We start from the raw sequence: 15,455 nt of genomic DNA, 5'->3' as shown, positions 1-15,455 counted from the left end.
TCATTAGAATGCCCTGGACTTTTTCTTCTAGGTTTTATAGTTCATATCTCATTAGGGACCATAAAACAATTTCAAGAAACTTAGAGAATGTGTTTTTAAAGTTGAGGCAAACTTTTATTTCAAAGAAAGAAGACATATTTATTGGACAATGCCACTACTATTCTGTGCCAAACCACATCATTTAAAATTTTTTTTCCTTTTTATAGAAATTACAGGATCTCCAATCTTGAAATATCCTAGTTACATGTAAACTAACAAAGATGTTTTTAAAAATGATTATCTACTTGATTAAATAATTTAGCAGCATACACTTTTCTCTTGCCAAATCAACACTTTTATCTGTATTTACTACACAGAGAGACAATTACAATTTAATTGAAGAGGGGAATCACATTTACCACGGGTTTATTCAATTGTGTTTCACTTCCCACAATAAATAAGATTATTAGTTATGGCAACTGAATATTTCTTTCTTCTCTATTGCCTTTTACATAATAAAGTGCTGGGCTAGCATATATTTTACCCCTTTTGAAACAGCAAAAAATTGTCTTGCATATTCAGTGAATCCATGAGAGAATGGTTTAAAGGCTCCATTCTTTTGATCTTATTCTAACATGTATTTGATTTTTGTTTGCTATTATAGTGAATAAATACATACAGAATATTTTCATGATTTTTTCCTTTTCAAATGAAGGAAACCAAACATTTAAAAAAACACGGATAAAGATATTCTATAAAACAGGTCAATTAATAAAGTATATTCCTGTCCAATGAACCACATTTTAGTCTAATTTTTAAACAGTACTTAACCTGAACAGAACCTGACATATTTTTTTGGGGGAAAAAAAACCAAACACAAACCACCAACAAAAACTGATTTAAAAATGAGGAGGGTAATCCAAATTACTTTCCAGGACTAGGATAAAATGATTTACAGCTTATAATTATATGCTTATTATATAATTTTCAGCAGTTGCATGATCCAAGTACTAAATATGCAAAATACAACCAATTGGGCTGAAATGAGTTATCATAACTAAATTAGCTACAGATGGTACACTTTAAGTTGTTAAGTCTTATTTCCCTTTTTGATAGATTCCATAATTAAGCTCTTCTTAAATCCTTTTGTGGAGCTCAACTTATTTTCCTGTCTTTACTGCATGTCTCATCTAGTTAATATTAGTTCCATCAGATGAAGTCACATTCCTCTTTTTTTGATACATTTTTTGCAGTATACCATATATAATAAAAATACACAAATCTGAAGCATACAGCTCAAATAGAACACACCTGAAGAAAGCACCCACATTAAGATAGTATTTCCAGAACTCCAGAAGTCATCTGTGCTTCCTTCCAGTCCTATTTCCTTGCCTTCTCACAAAAAGTACCCACCATCCTGACTTCTAACACCATAGCTTACATCTGCTGGTTTGGAACATCATAAAGATGGAATCCTATGGAAAATACTACGGAATGTATTTTCTTGGTCTGGCATCTTTCTTTTTTAATATATTAAAAAATTTTTTTTAAAATTTATTTTTGGCTTCATTGGGTCTTCGTTGCTGCACGCGGGCTTTCTCTAGTTGTGGTGAGCGGGGGCTACTCTTTGTTGTGGTATGCGGGCTTCTCATCGCGGTGGCTTCTCTTTGTTGCAGAGCACGGGCTCTAGGTGCATGGGCTTCAGTAGTTGTGGCACGCGGGCTCAGCAGTTGTGGCGCATGGGCTTAGCTGCTCCACGGCATGTGGGATCTTCCCAGACCAGGGATTGAACCCATGTCCCTTGCATTGGCAGGTGGATTCTTAACCACTGCGCAACCAGGGAAGTCCCAGCATCTTTCACTCATCGTTAAATCTTGTGAGATTTACCAACACTGCTGCATGTTGTATTTTGTTCATTCTCATTGCTGTACATAGTAGTCCATTAATTAAGTCATTTATGGTCATTACCAATAATCCTGCTATAAACTTTCCGTACATGTCTTTTAGTGAATATAGACACCCACACACCATTCCCCCCCCTTACACAGACACACGCCCACATCTCCCCACCCTCTACCTCCACCTGCTGGGTAACTGCTAGGCATGAAATTGCTGGATCATAGCTTACAGACATGTTCAACATTAGCAGGTATTGTGAAATAGGTTTCCAGACTGGCTGTACCTCATTTATCTTTTTTTTTTTTTCATATTTCTTTTTCATCACCAACTGAAAAAATCAAAACTTTCTTTGACAAATTTTCTGACAAAACAATCTTAAAAGCATCATTTGTCTTAATGGCAAAAGGCACAACTTTTCAGTTGGGCTTATTTGTAAGGCTGATTTCTCAAATCATCCCCCTTTTCTTGCATTTTAGTTATTTTCATGTATCTGTGTATGAAAAAATTTCCATCAGTTTTAAAATGTAGTGAACACAATGTATAGTAAAGACTCTCTTAATTGACCTCCTTCTGACAGACTCCTTTTTCTCTCTGCAGAACTGACAAGAACAAGGTTACTTTCTAATAGCTCACGTGTGCATTTGTTGTAGGCTTACCTCGAGGGAATATGGGTTTTTTGCTTAGTGAACTGCTGTTTGTAAGTGATGTAAACCCATGCTCATTAGTGTAATTACATAATTAATATTATATAAGCTGACGATATGAATGTGAAAGAGCTGTTTCAATGGAACTAAGTTGATGGCAACCAAATAAAGGTAAGTTTCTAAATGAAAAAAAAAGCTCTTAAATTTGGTATGCATGAGAATTACAAAAACAAGTAAAATAAAAATCTAGATATATTTGAATTACGACTGCTTAGCACATGTTTTCATTGTAGACACTAGGTGTGGTTCAGGCAAAAAAGAGGTCTAATGCAAATCAATGGACTCATAACTTAAGAAAAACAACAAGCCTAGGTCTAACATCAAAAGACTGGCAAATTGGCAAATTTTCATAGACACATTATATATTAAAATAAGGTAGGTAGACATTCCTTTAAAATGAGTTCCTGAGTTTGCTGACTTTTTCATTAATCTAAGGAACTACTGGTTTGGACCATGCAGATAAGAGAGTTTCTACTGTAATAGGAAAAAAAAATCATAAATTTACATTTTCATATTTCCAAATTTATTGCTAGTATATTTGTTTATAATAAATAAAATTACCTAAAAGTTAATTATAGCCACAGAAGCATACTTTTCAGGAAAATGGCATATCACAGAAAGATAAGCTGTAAGGGTTTATAACCTTCTTAACACACATAATCAAACACATGGAAACATAACAGACCCTTTATAAAACATATAAAAATATAACATCAAATTAAACTACTTTGACCAAAACTCAGGAGCTATATAAAACATATATGTATACCTATTCAAATGTTTGCAAGGGAAATTTCAAAACTAAAGCTTTTAAGGTAAAGTTAATCTGCTGACATAAATGAGTTTTGATACAATTTGAATCCAAGTGAAACAGACACCTCCACCCCTCCCAACTCTGTGGTCTTAAGTAGAACTCTCAGATTTAGTTGTAAAATGCAGGGGTGAAGAGATATCCACATCTAAGATTATGAATTACATTTACCTTACTTTTGGTAGTTTACTGTTAAAATTATTGCCTTATTTCAGGCTGAGTGCTTTTCAGCAGAACATTAAGTATTCTTAACCACATGGTATTTAAATGTAATTGTCCCATTTAATTAATGAAAAGGTCTCATAAATTGGGTGTTGGCATATATGGGATATCCTACATATTATCAAAGGTCTTTTGCATTCACAATTAGTAGAGGGAGATGTTCCCTCTGAAAATTCAAAAGGAAATTTCCTGGGTAATACTAGTTCATTTGTTTGTTCTTCATTTTTAATTGGCAGCTCATTGTCTGTTAAGGAGTTCATTGTAGAAGGAAATTTCTGCTACCAAATGTTTATGACAACACAGACAAAAGAAGGGATGGATGACATTAAATGACACATCTGTATCCATTTGGCCCTCTTTAACTGGTAAAGCAAAAAATACAAACCACAATCTTTCTAAAAGATAGGACTGGATCACATGAATCACTGTATTGATTAATTAAATATGAAAGCAAGAACAAAAGTAATACCTAGATGCAGTTATAAAGATGAGAAGGCATTTTACAACGTTACTGGGTGTAGGAAAGGGACCTCCAACATTCTTAGACAAGAAACAGGTTTTTCACTGAGTTTGTGAGAGCAAAATGAAGATTCCCCCTGCCCCCCATTTCCTAGTAGTTGATCACTAAGTAATTCATCATGCTATGGATAATTCAAAAGAGGAGAAAACGTGGTATATTTCCTAAGTAAGTGAACACACAAATAGGAAGAAAGATGAAACAAATTACAAAATTATTTAGTGCTAAAATATTTGGTTTTAAGTGCAAAAGGAGTTCAGAGGTAGGGAACCATATGATTGAATGCACAAATCGAGGGATTAGGTAGACAAATCTTGATAGGAATATGGTAGGTTACAGTGGTAAATAAACTGTCAGCTTGTGGCTTAGACTACAGAAAACTTTGATAGCTAGGCAAAAGTTTTAACAGTGGAGGTGACAAAATGGCATGACAGCATAAAATAAGAATTTTGCAAAGGGTACTTTCAGTATATGTATTTCAAATATATTCAGAAATAAGATTAGACTAATTCTGCTTTTTAAAAAAATACTTCATACTACTAAGTATGTAGTATTAATAATAAATGAAGTGGATTATTAGAAATTTTACTGATGAGAGTAAGAAAAATTATAAGGATGAAAATGAAAGACAATTGCTTATGCTTACTATTTTATCCTTCAATAATTAAAAATTATGAGTCAAAAATAAGAGTCAATAATCAAAGACTGTGTGTGTTTTGAAGGGGACAGGAAGTGGCCTGTTTCAAATATAACACTAATAAACCAACTATACCATTCAAAAAAACAATCTACTATTGTACATCTTCATGAAGGCTTGGAGGGGTTAAAAAAAAATCTTACAAGCTTACATGTTGTTCCTTCATTTTTTTCTTAAAACTATAAACAAATGCAGCAGAAACTACCAATTTACCATCACAGAGGTGAGACACTACTTGAGGCCACCCCAGAGGAGAACTGACATCTTATTCAACTTACGTAGACAAACAGATTTTTGAAGGATAGGAATTGTGAGATAATTTCTCATATTTAAAAATAAACCTCAAACATGGGAGGGAGAAGGCTAAGGTGGCACAAAGTGAGAGAGTGGCATGGACATATATACACTACCAAATATAAAATAGACAGCTAGTGGGAAGCAGCCACATAGCACTGGGAGATCAGTTCAGTGCTTTGTGTCCACGTAGAGGGGTGGGATAGGGAGGGTGGGAGGGAGATGCAAGAGGGAGGAGATATGGGGATATATGTTTATGTATAGCTGATTCACTTTGTTATACAGCAGAAACTAACACACCATTGTAAAGCAATTATACTCCAATAAAGATTAAAAAAAAACTTCAAAATTAAACTCTCAACTGCAAAGAAATACCATATGGTAGTTTTCAAAACAGATCGTATTTAGTTATTTCATCTTCAAGGAATTCAGAATAAAAGGACTTTTCCTTTAACTAGCATAAACCTTAACACAAACACCAGTCATACTACCCAGGAAATATTAGCCTTTCATTATTTCCAAGAAAAATTTTGATATACTTGGCAACTGAAATTTGACTATATGCTATAGGAGGGAAGGTACTCTTTAACAGTTACATAAATGGACTTTCAAAATAAACCTGAAAAATGTTCATGGATATGATTCTCATTTATACAATTCACTTATTACAACCACACAATGGCTACATAAAGCAAGCTTAAGTTACTGCGATCACTGATACGGTAATACACTTTGAAGTACTGGTTTTATATTTCATCTACGAGAGCACATGAGAGAACAGAGAGTTAAATACTAGAGAGTGGTATTACCAGTTCACGATCATATAAAATTTCAGAAAATTCTTTCATCATTTTATAACTTTTACTCTATTATAATCTTTCATTAACACACTATTTCATTGCCTTGAATTAAAGATCTGCAAATGTGATCAAAAGGTTTTACTAGAATTTCTGGATGCTTCCTATAAAGACACTGAATTCTTATGTTTCATTCACTAGAGGTAAACTCAACACAAATTGTCTCTTTTATTTCACTCTTAAAGCTCTTATTAGAACTATGCAATGATTGATCTTGATTCAAAATGCTATAAAAAACTTGAGGGCATTTTAGAAGACAAGCAGAAAACTTTATTTCTGGAATTATTTAACCATAACATTGTAATGAATAATACACATTCTGATTTCACTTTGTACCTGTAATTATTCAGGCATAGTTTAACTGCTCCTAAATGGAGATTGATCTCCCAAGGAATGCTTCATTGGCTTACCTTCAGAAGGCTCTCAGTCTCTTTCTTTCTGTTTCCCACACTATTTTTTTTTTATTAAAGGACTATTTTTATTTATTAAAAAAAAGTTTTTTTTAATTTATTTTTTGGCTGCATTGGGTCTTCGCTGCAGTGCGCGGGCTTCTCATTGCAGTGGCTTCTCTTGTTGCGGAGCACGGGCTCTAGGCACGTGGGTTCAGTAGTTGTGGCACACGGGCTTAGTTAATCCGCAGCATGTGGGATCTTCCTGAACCAGGGATTGAACCTGTGTCTCCCGCATTGGCAGGTGGATTCTTAACCACTGCGCCACCAGGGACTATTTTTGAAAAGATCACTTACTTTGTGATCTCACCTGGGGTGGGATTGGGGGAGAACAGTCTGCCTTAACTATGGATCTTGAAGATTCAAATATACATGAGCAGAAGTGATATGGAAACAATTCAGCTACCATGGGATATATATAAGATATTTGATAAGCATTCTTTTTCTCTTGTAATAATTTTCAAAAAATGACACTACTGACAGTGAATATCATATGTAGTTTAGTATTCCCTTATCCAGTAATTTGGTTATATTTCTAAAAAAAAAGATCATTATTTATTTCCCACCCTTTCTCCCATTCTTGTTAAAAATGATGGCAGCTAGAACATGGCAACTACTAATATCCCAAGTTTCACAGACAAATTGAATGGCACATTACATGCCTCTATTATTTTAGTCTTAAACTAAGAATTCCTTGGTTTCTCAAAGCCAATTTTCCTTCACCATAAATTTTATCTAATATTTTAAAAGATTATTGGGGAGGAGGAGGAGGACATGGATTTAGTTCTGACATGCTTTGCAGTTACAGTGAGTACTGGGTCTTCTATTTCTTCTGTATCCCCCAAAGTACTAAATGTTGGCTATGCTAAACGTGTTTAATAAATACTTGTTGGTCTGACTTGTTCTTACAGAACGGTACTGTTTTTAATATACAAGAACATCTGTTATTTGGCACTGACAGGGAATGAGATGTTCTGTATTAGTGAGTTTTTAAAATAATAAGCTTAACCCATTAAATACTTAAACACCATTTTTACCTTCTTTTGGAAGAAGGGGATAATAAATTTTTCTAAATATGCAATTATTTACCTCTCAAATATTGTAATAATTTTAACCTTCTTTGGATGATGTTGGGTCATAATTTGAAGTACTAGTATTTGTATTTTCCTGTGCATATATATGTGTATATATGGCATACCTGTATATGGTGGACTTGATGAGGGACCATAAAAGAAATGGTGTAGGGACTTCCCTGGTGGTGCAGTGGTTAAGAATCTGCCTGCCAATGCAGGGGACACGGGTTCAAATCCTGGGTGGGGAAGATCCCACATGCCGCAGAGCAACTAAGCCCGTGTGCCACAACTACTAAGCCCGTGTGCCACAACTACTGAGCCCGTGTGCCACAACTACTGAAGCTCACGCGCTTAGAGCCCATGCTGTGTAGTAAGAGAAGCCACCGCAATGAGAAGCTCCTGCACCGCAACGAAGAGTAGCGTCCCCTCGCCGCAACTAGAGAAAGCCCATGCACAGCAACAAAGACCCAACACAGCCAAAAATAAATAAATAAATTAAAAAAAAAAAAGAAGAAAGAAATGGTGTAGCACATGAGGCCGAATGCCTAGCAATCCTATGATTTACTTGTGAATTTCTTTTCTTAAACACATCTCTTGTCAGATGCTTTGGTAATGGCATCTTTTTAATAAAGATGTGGTGACAGATACAGAATTGTATTCATTCCTTCACCCACTTACTCACTGAATACCTAACACAAGGGCTCTCTTCTTGTGCTGAGATGACTCTAAGGTAGTAAAGCATGGCTGGCCTTGCAAAATACCTTATTAGTGAAAAGGCCAGAGCAGTCCACTCTAGGATAATTTTCCTCATCCTCTACAAAACTCCATTTCTCCTTACTCTTGCTCCTCATATGAAAACTGGGCTAATGACAGATGAAGGAACATGACATCTTCATTTCAGGAACTGGTACTAGAATGTTTTAGCAAAGGTATCTTTCAAAAAATTATAAATTCTTCACAAACAGAAGATAATACATCTGTAGATATGACACTAAGTATAATTCTATCAATTTTATTAAACCCGACATAATGTTTGATTTTGATCAGAACATACAGGTAATAGGAACACCTGCTTTCTCAATAATATAAAAAGACTAAAACTTCTTGAATAAGAGAATCTACCAAATAAGGTTTTTGAGGATTAAATGAATTAATCCATATAAAACACTTAGAATAGGGCCTGGTCACTTATTATCTAAATCAACGATTCTCAACAGGGGGGATTCTAACACCTAGGGGAATTTTTGGTTGTCCTAATGATTGGGGTGCTACAAGCATTTAGTGAAAGGTAACCAGGGATGACAGACATTCTACATGACTTTTGAATATCACAGTAAAATTTAGAAATACCTCAAAAGGTGGGGCCATTTCAAGATAGGAGTTATGTTTTTTGCAATTTTGTTAGTACTCCATTCCCTGACATAACAGTGAATTATTTTGATACTACCCATATAAAAACTGGCTGATTTGCAAGAATGTTATCCTTCCTTATTTTTTCAATGTGATATCCTATAATTTGTCTTGTCATGTTATTTCTGTTTTGATTAGCATTATTTCCATACTCTTTTACTTCCCATTATAAAATTTTAAAAATTACTACTGACTTGAGTTTTTATTCTAATAACTAGTTTTGCCCAAGGCTATGACACTGCAAAACTCCAGATGGCACTATTTACATCGTACTCTGCAAGCCATATCCCTGGAACTGTGTAACTTGGCAGCTTTCTTATGCAGTCGTATCTGAGCATATACACTGCGCTGTTATTCTATAACAATCTGTTTTTTATAGAAATGTGTAGTATAGTTAAAATACTATTTTATTTAAAATATTATTATTTGTATTTAACAGAAATGTAGTACAATTAAAATAAAATTTTTAACAATTATATATTTTGATAGGTTATATTTTCCATGAGTTTCATTTAAGATTATATAGTAGACATTAGAAAATGTTTGTTTAAAAAGGGGGTATTGGGACTGATAAAGAACCACTGAGTTAAATGAGAACTCAATTTTCTTATAAACTTGCAGGGATTACAGAATACTAAAACTAGATGGAATCTTAGATAAAAATGAAGTCATATTAGAGAATGCAGAGAAGTAATAAACATCTAAAATATTATTAAATACAAATACCACCTTCTCAGGGTGAATTTGAAAATTGCCACTCAGGAGCTTCCCTGGCGGTGTAGTAGTTAAGAATCTGCCTGCCAATGCAGGGGACACGGGTTTGAGTGCTGATCCGGGAAGATCCCACATGCTGTGGAGCAACTAAGCCCGTGCGCCACAACTACTGAGCCTGCGCTCTAGGGCCCGTGAGCCACAACTACTGAGCCAGTGCTCTACAGCCCGCGAGCCACAACTACTGAGCCAGCGTGCTCTGCAACCACCAACCTGCGTGCCTAGAGCCTGTGTTCCACGACAAGAGAAGCCACTGCAATGAGAAGCCCATGCACTGCAACGAAGAGTAGACCCCGCTTGCTGCAACTAGAGAAAGCCCCTGCACAGCAAGGAAGACAATACAGTCAAAGAAAAAACAAAAACAAAAAATTGCCACTCAGGCAGAAGAGTGAGTGAATTAAGAGTGCAGGTACTAGAGCCACACTGCTTGATATTTGAGTTCCTCTCCTTAATAGCTATGTCCCTTTCCACAAATGATTAGCCTCTCTATGCCCTGCCTTCCCATCTTGTAAAATGAGGGTAAAAATTGTACCTATCTTGGAGTTGCTGTAAAAAATTAAATAAATTTACATAGGTAAGGCACTTAGTGCTGGTTAGTATGCAGTAAAGCACTCCATAAAATATTCAGTAATATTTACTTATTAATACTGTAATTCATTTATAGAAAATAAAATACTTTTGTCAGTCTTAGAGAAGATTAAAATGGTTCTGAAATGATTATTCACAGGTTTAAAAATGTATCAGTGATTACCAAGTACCCAGCACAGTACCTGGCACACAGTAGACACTTGATATTTGCTGACTGAATGAACTAGTCTCTATATTAATTTATTCTCTATACATTCATTCTCTATATCAAGAGATAAACAAGTGATAACTTTTTAATGGATAGACTGACACACTAGTACAAGTGAGACTATCTTCATTCTGATTCAGAATTTGGAAAATTTCAACAAAATACATAAGCTTTATAAACCTGCTGAGGGGACAGATTGTTTTGAAACGGTGTCCCTAAAGCCACAAATCTCTTAGCTGATTATAATACTGTGTCTCCTGGAAAATGCCAGAGCCAAACATCAGAAAATATGCACAGATCAACAATGCACTTAAAATAATTTTTTTTGAGTTGGCAGAGTCAGAGAAACATTTCTTCAGCTCTTTATAGTTCAAAATGTTTAAGAATCCATATTGTAGCACTGCTCCATATTGTAGGATGACATAATAAAGCTTAGTATTTAAAAAATTTTATTCATTTATTTTATTCCCCATTTTAATCATTTTAAAGTGTAAAGGGACACTTGGCACATTCACAATGTTCTGCAACCACCACCACTATTTAGTTCTAGAACATTTTCATTATTCCAAAAGGAAACACTGTACCCATTAAGCAGTCACTCCTAAGTTCTTGTCCTCCAACTTCCTGGCAATTACCAATCTGTTTTGTTTCTATGGATTTGCTTCTTCTGGAGATTTTATATAATGGAATCATAGAATATCTTATGTCTGGCTTCTTTTACTTAGCATAGTGTTTTCAAGTTTCACCCATGGTGTAGCATGTATCTGTACTTCATTCTTTTTTATAGCTGAATACTATTTCAGTGTATGGATACACCACATTTTGTTTGTCCATTCATTTACTGATGGATATCTGGGTTGCTTCAACCTTTTGGCTACTGTAAACAGTGCTGCTAGGAACATTCCTTTACAAGTTTTTGTTTGAATGAACACCTGTTTTTATTCTTTTGGGTATATACCTAGGATTGGAAATGCTGGGTCACATCTTTAACTTTTTGAGGAACTGCCAAACTCTATTCCATGCCGGCTACACCATTTTACATTCCTGCTAGAAAACAATGAGGGTTTCAGTTTCTTCACATTCTTCAACACTTGTTTTTTTTCTGACTTTTTGTTTATAGTTATTTTAGTGAGTGTTAGTGGTATTTCGTTTTGTTTTTGATTTGCATTTCCCTAATGACATTCAGCATCTTTTCACGTGCTTGTCGGCTACTTGTGTATCTTCTCTAGAGAATTGTCTACTCATGTCCTTTGCCCTTTTTTCATTGGGTTGTTTGTCTCTTTATTGTTGAATTATAAGAGTTCCTTATATATCTTGTATAAGACCCTTATCAGGTATATAATTTGCAAGTATTTTCTCCCATTCAGTGGGATGTCTTTTCACTCTCTTGATAGGGTCCTCTGGTGTCCAAGAGTTTTCAATTTTGATGAAGTCCAATTTATGTATTTATTTTTAATAAATGTGTTTTTGGTGTCATATTTAGGAAACCATTGCCAGATCCAAGGTCATAAAGATTTGCTGGTTTCCTCCTCAGAGTTTTCTAGTTTTAGCTGGATGTTGTTGAGGATTCTGCATCCCTATTTATAAGGAATATTGGTGTGCAGTTTTCTTTTTTGGGGATGTCTTTGTCTGGTTTTGGTACCAGGATAATGCTGGCCTTACAGAATGAGTTAGAAAGTGTTTCTTCCTATTCTACTTTCTGGAAGCATTTGAGAGACTGGTGGTTAATTCTTCTTTAAATGTTTGGTAGAATTTACCAGTGAAGAATCCTGTCCTGGCCTTTCTTTGTTGGGAAATTTTTGATTACTGATTCAATTTCTTTATTTGTTATAAGTTTATTCAGGTTTTCTATTTTTTCCTTGAGTTCTGCAGTTTTGTGTTTCCAGGAATTTGTCCATGTCACCTAGGTTATTTAATTTGTTGGTGTATAACTATTCATAGTATTCTCTTATAATCCTTTTCATTTCTGTAAGGTTGGTAGTAACGTCCCCACTTTTTCTGATTTTACCATTTGTAGTGTTCTCTCTTCGTCTGTCTAGCTAATTAATTTTAGCTATAATATGTTTTAGCTATATATGTTAGTTTTGTTATATCTTTTCAAAGAAACATCTTTTGGTGTCATTGATTCTATTGTTCTCCATTCCCTATGTTGTTCATCTCTGCTCTAATCTTTATTATTTCCTTACTTCTGCTAGCTTTAGGTGTCTTTATTCTTTTTTTTTTTAGCTTCTTAAGGTGTCAATTTAGGTTACTGATTTGAGCTCTTTCTTCTTTTTAATGTAGGTGCTCACAGCTATAAATTTCCCTCTGAGCACTGCTTTTACTGCATCCCATAAATTCTGTATGTTGTGTTTTCATTTTCACTCATCTCAAGGTATTTTCTAATTTCCCTTGTGATTTCCTTCTTGACCCACTGGCTAATTAATGACAGTGTGTTATTTAATTTCCATGTATCTGTAGATGTTCTATTTTCCTTCTGTTAATGATTTCTAGTTCATTCCACTGTGATCAAAGAAGATACTTTGTATGATTTCAATCTTTAAAAAAATTATGTAGATTTATTTTGAGGACTAACATATGGTTTATTCTAAAGAGTGTTCTAGGTACACTTGAGAAGAATGTGTATTCTGCTGATGTTGGGAGTGTGTGGAGTGTTTTGTATATGTTTAGTTGGTTTAAAATGTTGTTAAAATCCTCTACTTCTCTACTGAACTTCAGTCTAGTTATTCTATTTAGCATGTCATTTTAAAGCATGGTATCACCAGCATATAATACTACTCCCAAGATGACATAGGTTTTGAGTATGATTGGACAAGGATATCACTAAGGTATCTTTACCAACAACACAGAGACCCAGACTATGGTAGGCATTACTTTAGTACAGTGACAGGAATGATTCCTGGGATGTAAATGGCTATTTCATCTGCCCAAATTGCACAGCTGCCATTTGGCTGGTGTCTTTATTTGTAACTTGGCAATTCTGTACTTTGAGTTAATGAAGACAGTTGTACTGAAACATTTTTCTGTTGTAGTTTGTCCCCTCAAAATCCTTCTTTCCTTTGTTACTTTGAGAGTGTATGTTACTACTCTTCCTTAAACTTGATTTACTTATATCTTCTGTTTCTGTTAAAAATCTTATCTATATTGTTTAGCTTTCAGCCCAAGAAATTTGACTTTAAAAGCCAATCAGAAATGCCCTTCTGGTTGGCAAATTAAGCTGATAAATTCTAAAGTTAGCTCTCCAGCTATTGCTACAATGATGTTACCAACCTCCCAAATCTCAGAGACTTAGAAAAATAAGCATACATTTCCTGCTCATGGGTCTGTGGGAAGTTCTATTTCATGCCAGACGGTTCCATATCTGCTTAATGTGCTTTGTATTCTGGGGCCAGTAGCTATCTAGGACACGCTTATATTATAGGAGAAGACAGAGGACAGTTGGTCAGGACAAACCATGTAAAACATTTCAAGTGTCTGCTTGAGTCACACCTGCTAACATTACACTGGCTTAAACAAGTCACATGGCTAAGCCCAACAAAGTGGGAAAACCTCCTTCCACAGGAGCGGGGAAGGGAGAGTAAGTATTCACTGAACAATAACATCATTAACCACAGCCCAGCAAAGTAAGACAATTAGGAGCAACATAGTAAATTTCAAAAAGTTAGATTTATTTAAATTAAAGGACTTACTTTGAAGTTAAGTTCTTTCTCCTTTTTAGAGTAATAATGTTCTTTTTTAAATAAAATGATGGTAATAATAGAAGGCAGAACTTTAAAAAAATTCTTCTGACTTGACAAAAAGTTGGCCACCCTCTGTCAGTCCCCTATATTTTAGGACAATTTTACTATTCTATGAAAATCCCAAAGTCTCCTACAAGAAAAAAATCATGGATCTCTGAATGTAATCCCAGGTATCTCTGGCTGTTGTTCACTATTCAGAGGCTATTCCTTCGCTTGCAAAGACACTCATTTTCCCCCTTCTCAGGTTTCATTATTCCAAATGCTTGTGATTAGGATGCTCCATGTGTTAGAGAATTAAAACGTCATTATTTCTTACTAGTGATCTAATTTAAGTTTTACATTAAAAGTGGCCCCACTTACTTTTCCGTCTCTATACAAACAGCTTTTTTTAACACTTGGGACCCTACAATCTTAATGTCATGTAAATCTTTCATGTCCTTGACATGAAAATTTTATAAAAAATAATGGCCTATGACTCTATAACTTTAAAAAGATGAGCTATTGAGAAGATTAAAATTTAAAAAGAAGCTAGTGGCTTTACTTCCGATGTGAAAGGACACATATTTAGTAGCTTTATATGTATACAAGTATTTACCAATACTAACGATTTTGTCATACCTTTATCAAACATTAAAGCTATGCAAAATAGCAGAGCAGCGTTTTTTTTTTTTTTTTGGTGGTTCTTTTTGCTCACAGTACTGTCAAAGCAAATGAAGCAATTGGCACTCCTCTAATGACTGCTTCACTCCTGACTCTTCAGCTTATTTCCACCTCCTACTCTTGCTCTTCATCTCGTTCTTTACTTGTGATATTCTCCAGCTTTAGGCACTATTAAAACGTTATGACCACCTCATCTGTTCCAAACTAGGGGGTGAGGTGGAAGAATGTGATATTGTAATGTATTGTATCTACAGAAAAACTTTATACAGAGACTTTCGAATTTGTCAAAACACTAAATTTCCAGCAAGTCTTGCTCTAGCAAATGAGATTCTCAGTTCATTATTAAACACTAACTTATCAGATAGGATCTATGAAATAACTTCACAATATAGCAAATGCCTTTTATTATCCTATTGATTGTGTCCACTGTTTGATCTAATATATATTTAGATTTCATAAATGTGCAAATCTAAAATAAGAGGCAGCGGGGCACCCATGAATCAGCAAGGGAAGTTTCAAGTAAATGGGATGAGAACTCAACTCACTGGTTTTGAAACTCATGTTGGTGTCATACTT

The 15,455-nt window shown here is 34.7% G+C and overlaps 1 protein-coding gene across 1 annotated transcript in view; it reads right to left on the bottom strand.

Annotated features, from left to right (window-relative positions):
- The window catches only part of NUP37 (nucleoporin 37), a 41,099-nt gene that overhangs the window by 11,216 nt on the left and 14,428 nt on the right, over window positions 1-15,455 (bottom strand). The window lies entirely within an intron of this gene.

The sequence above is a fragment of the Globicephala melas genome, chromosome 10 (genome assembly GCF_963455315.2).
Source record: "Globicephala melas chromosome 10, mGloMel1.2, whole genome shotgun sequence".
NCBI lineage: Eukaryota > Metazoa > Chordata > Mammalia > Artiodactyla > Delphinidae > Globicephala > Globicephala melas.
Note: the sequence above shows the minus strand (reverse complement) of the source record. Positions and strands in the feature narration are given on the sequence as shown.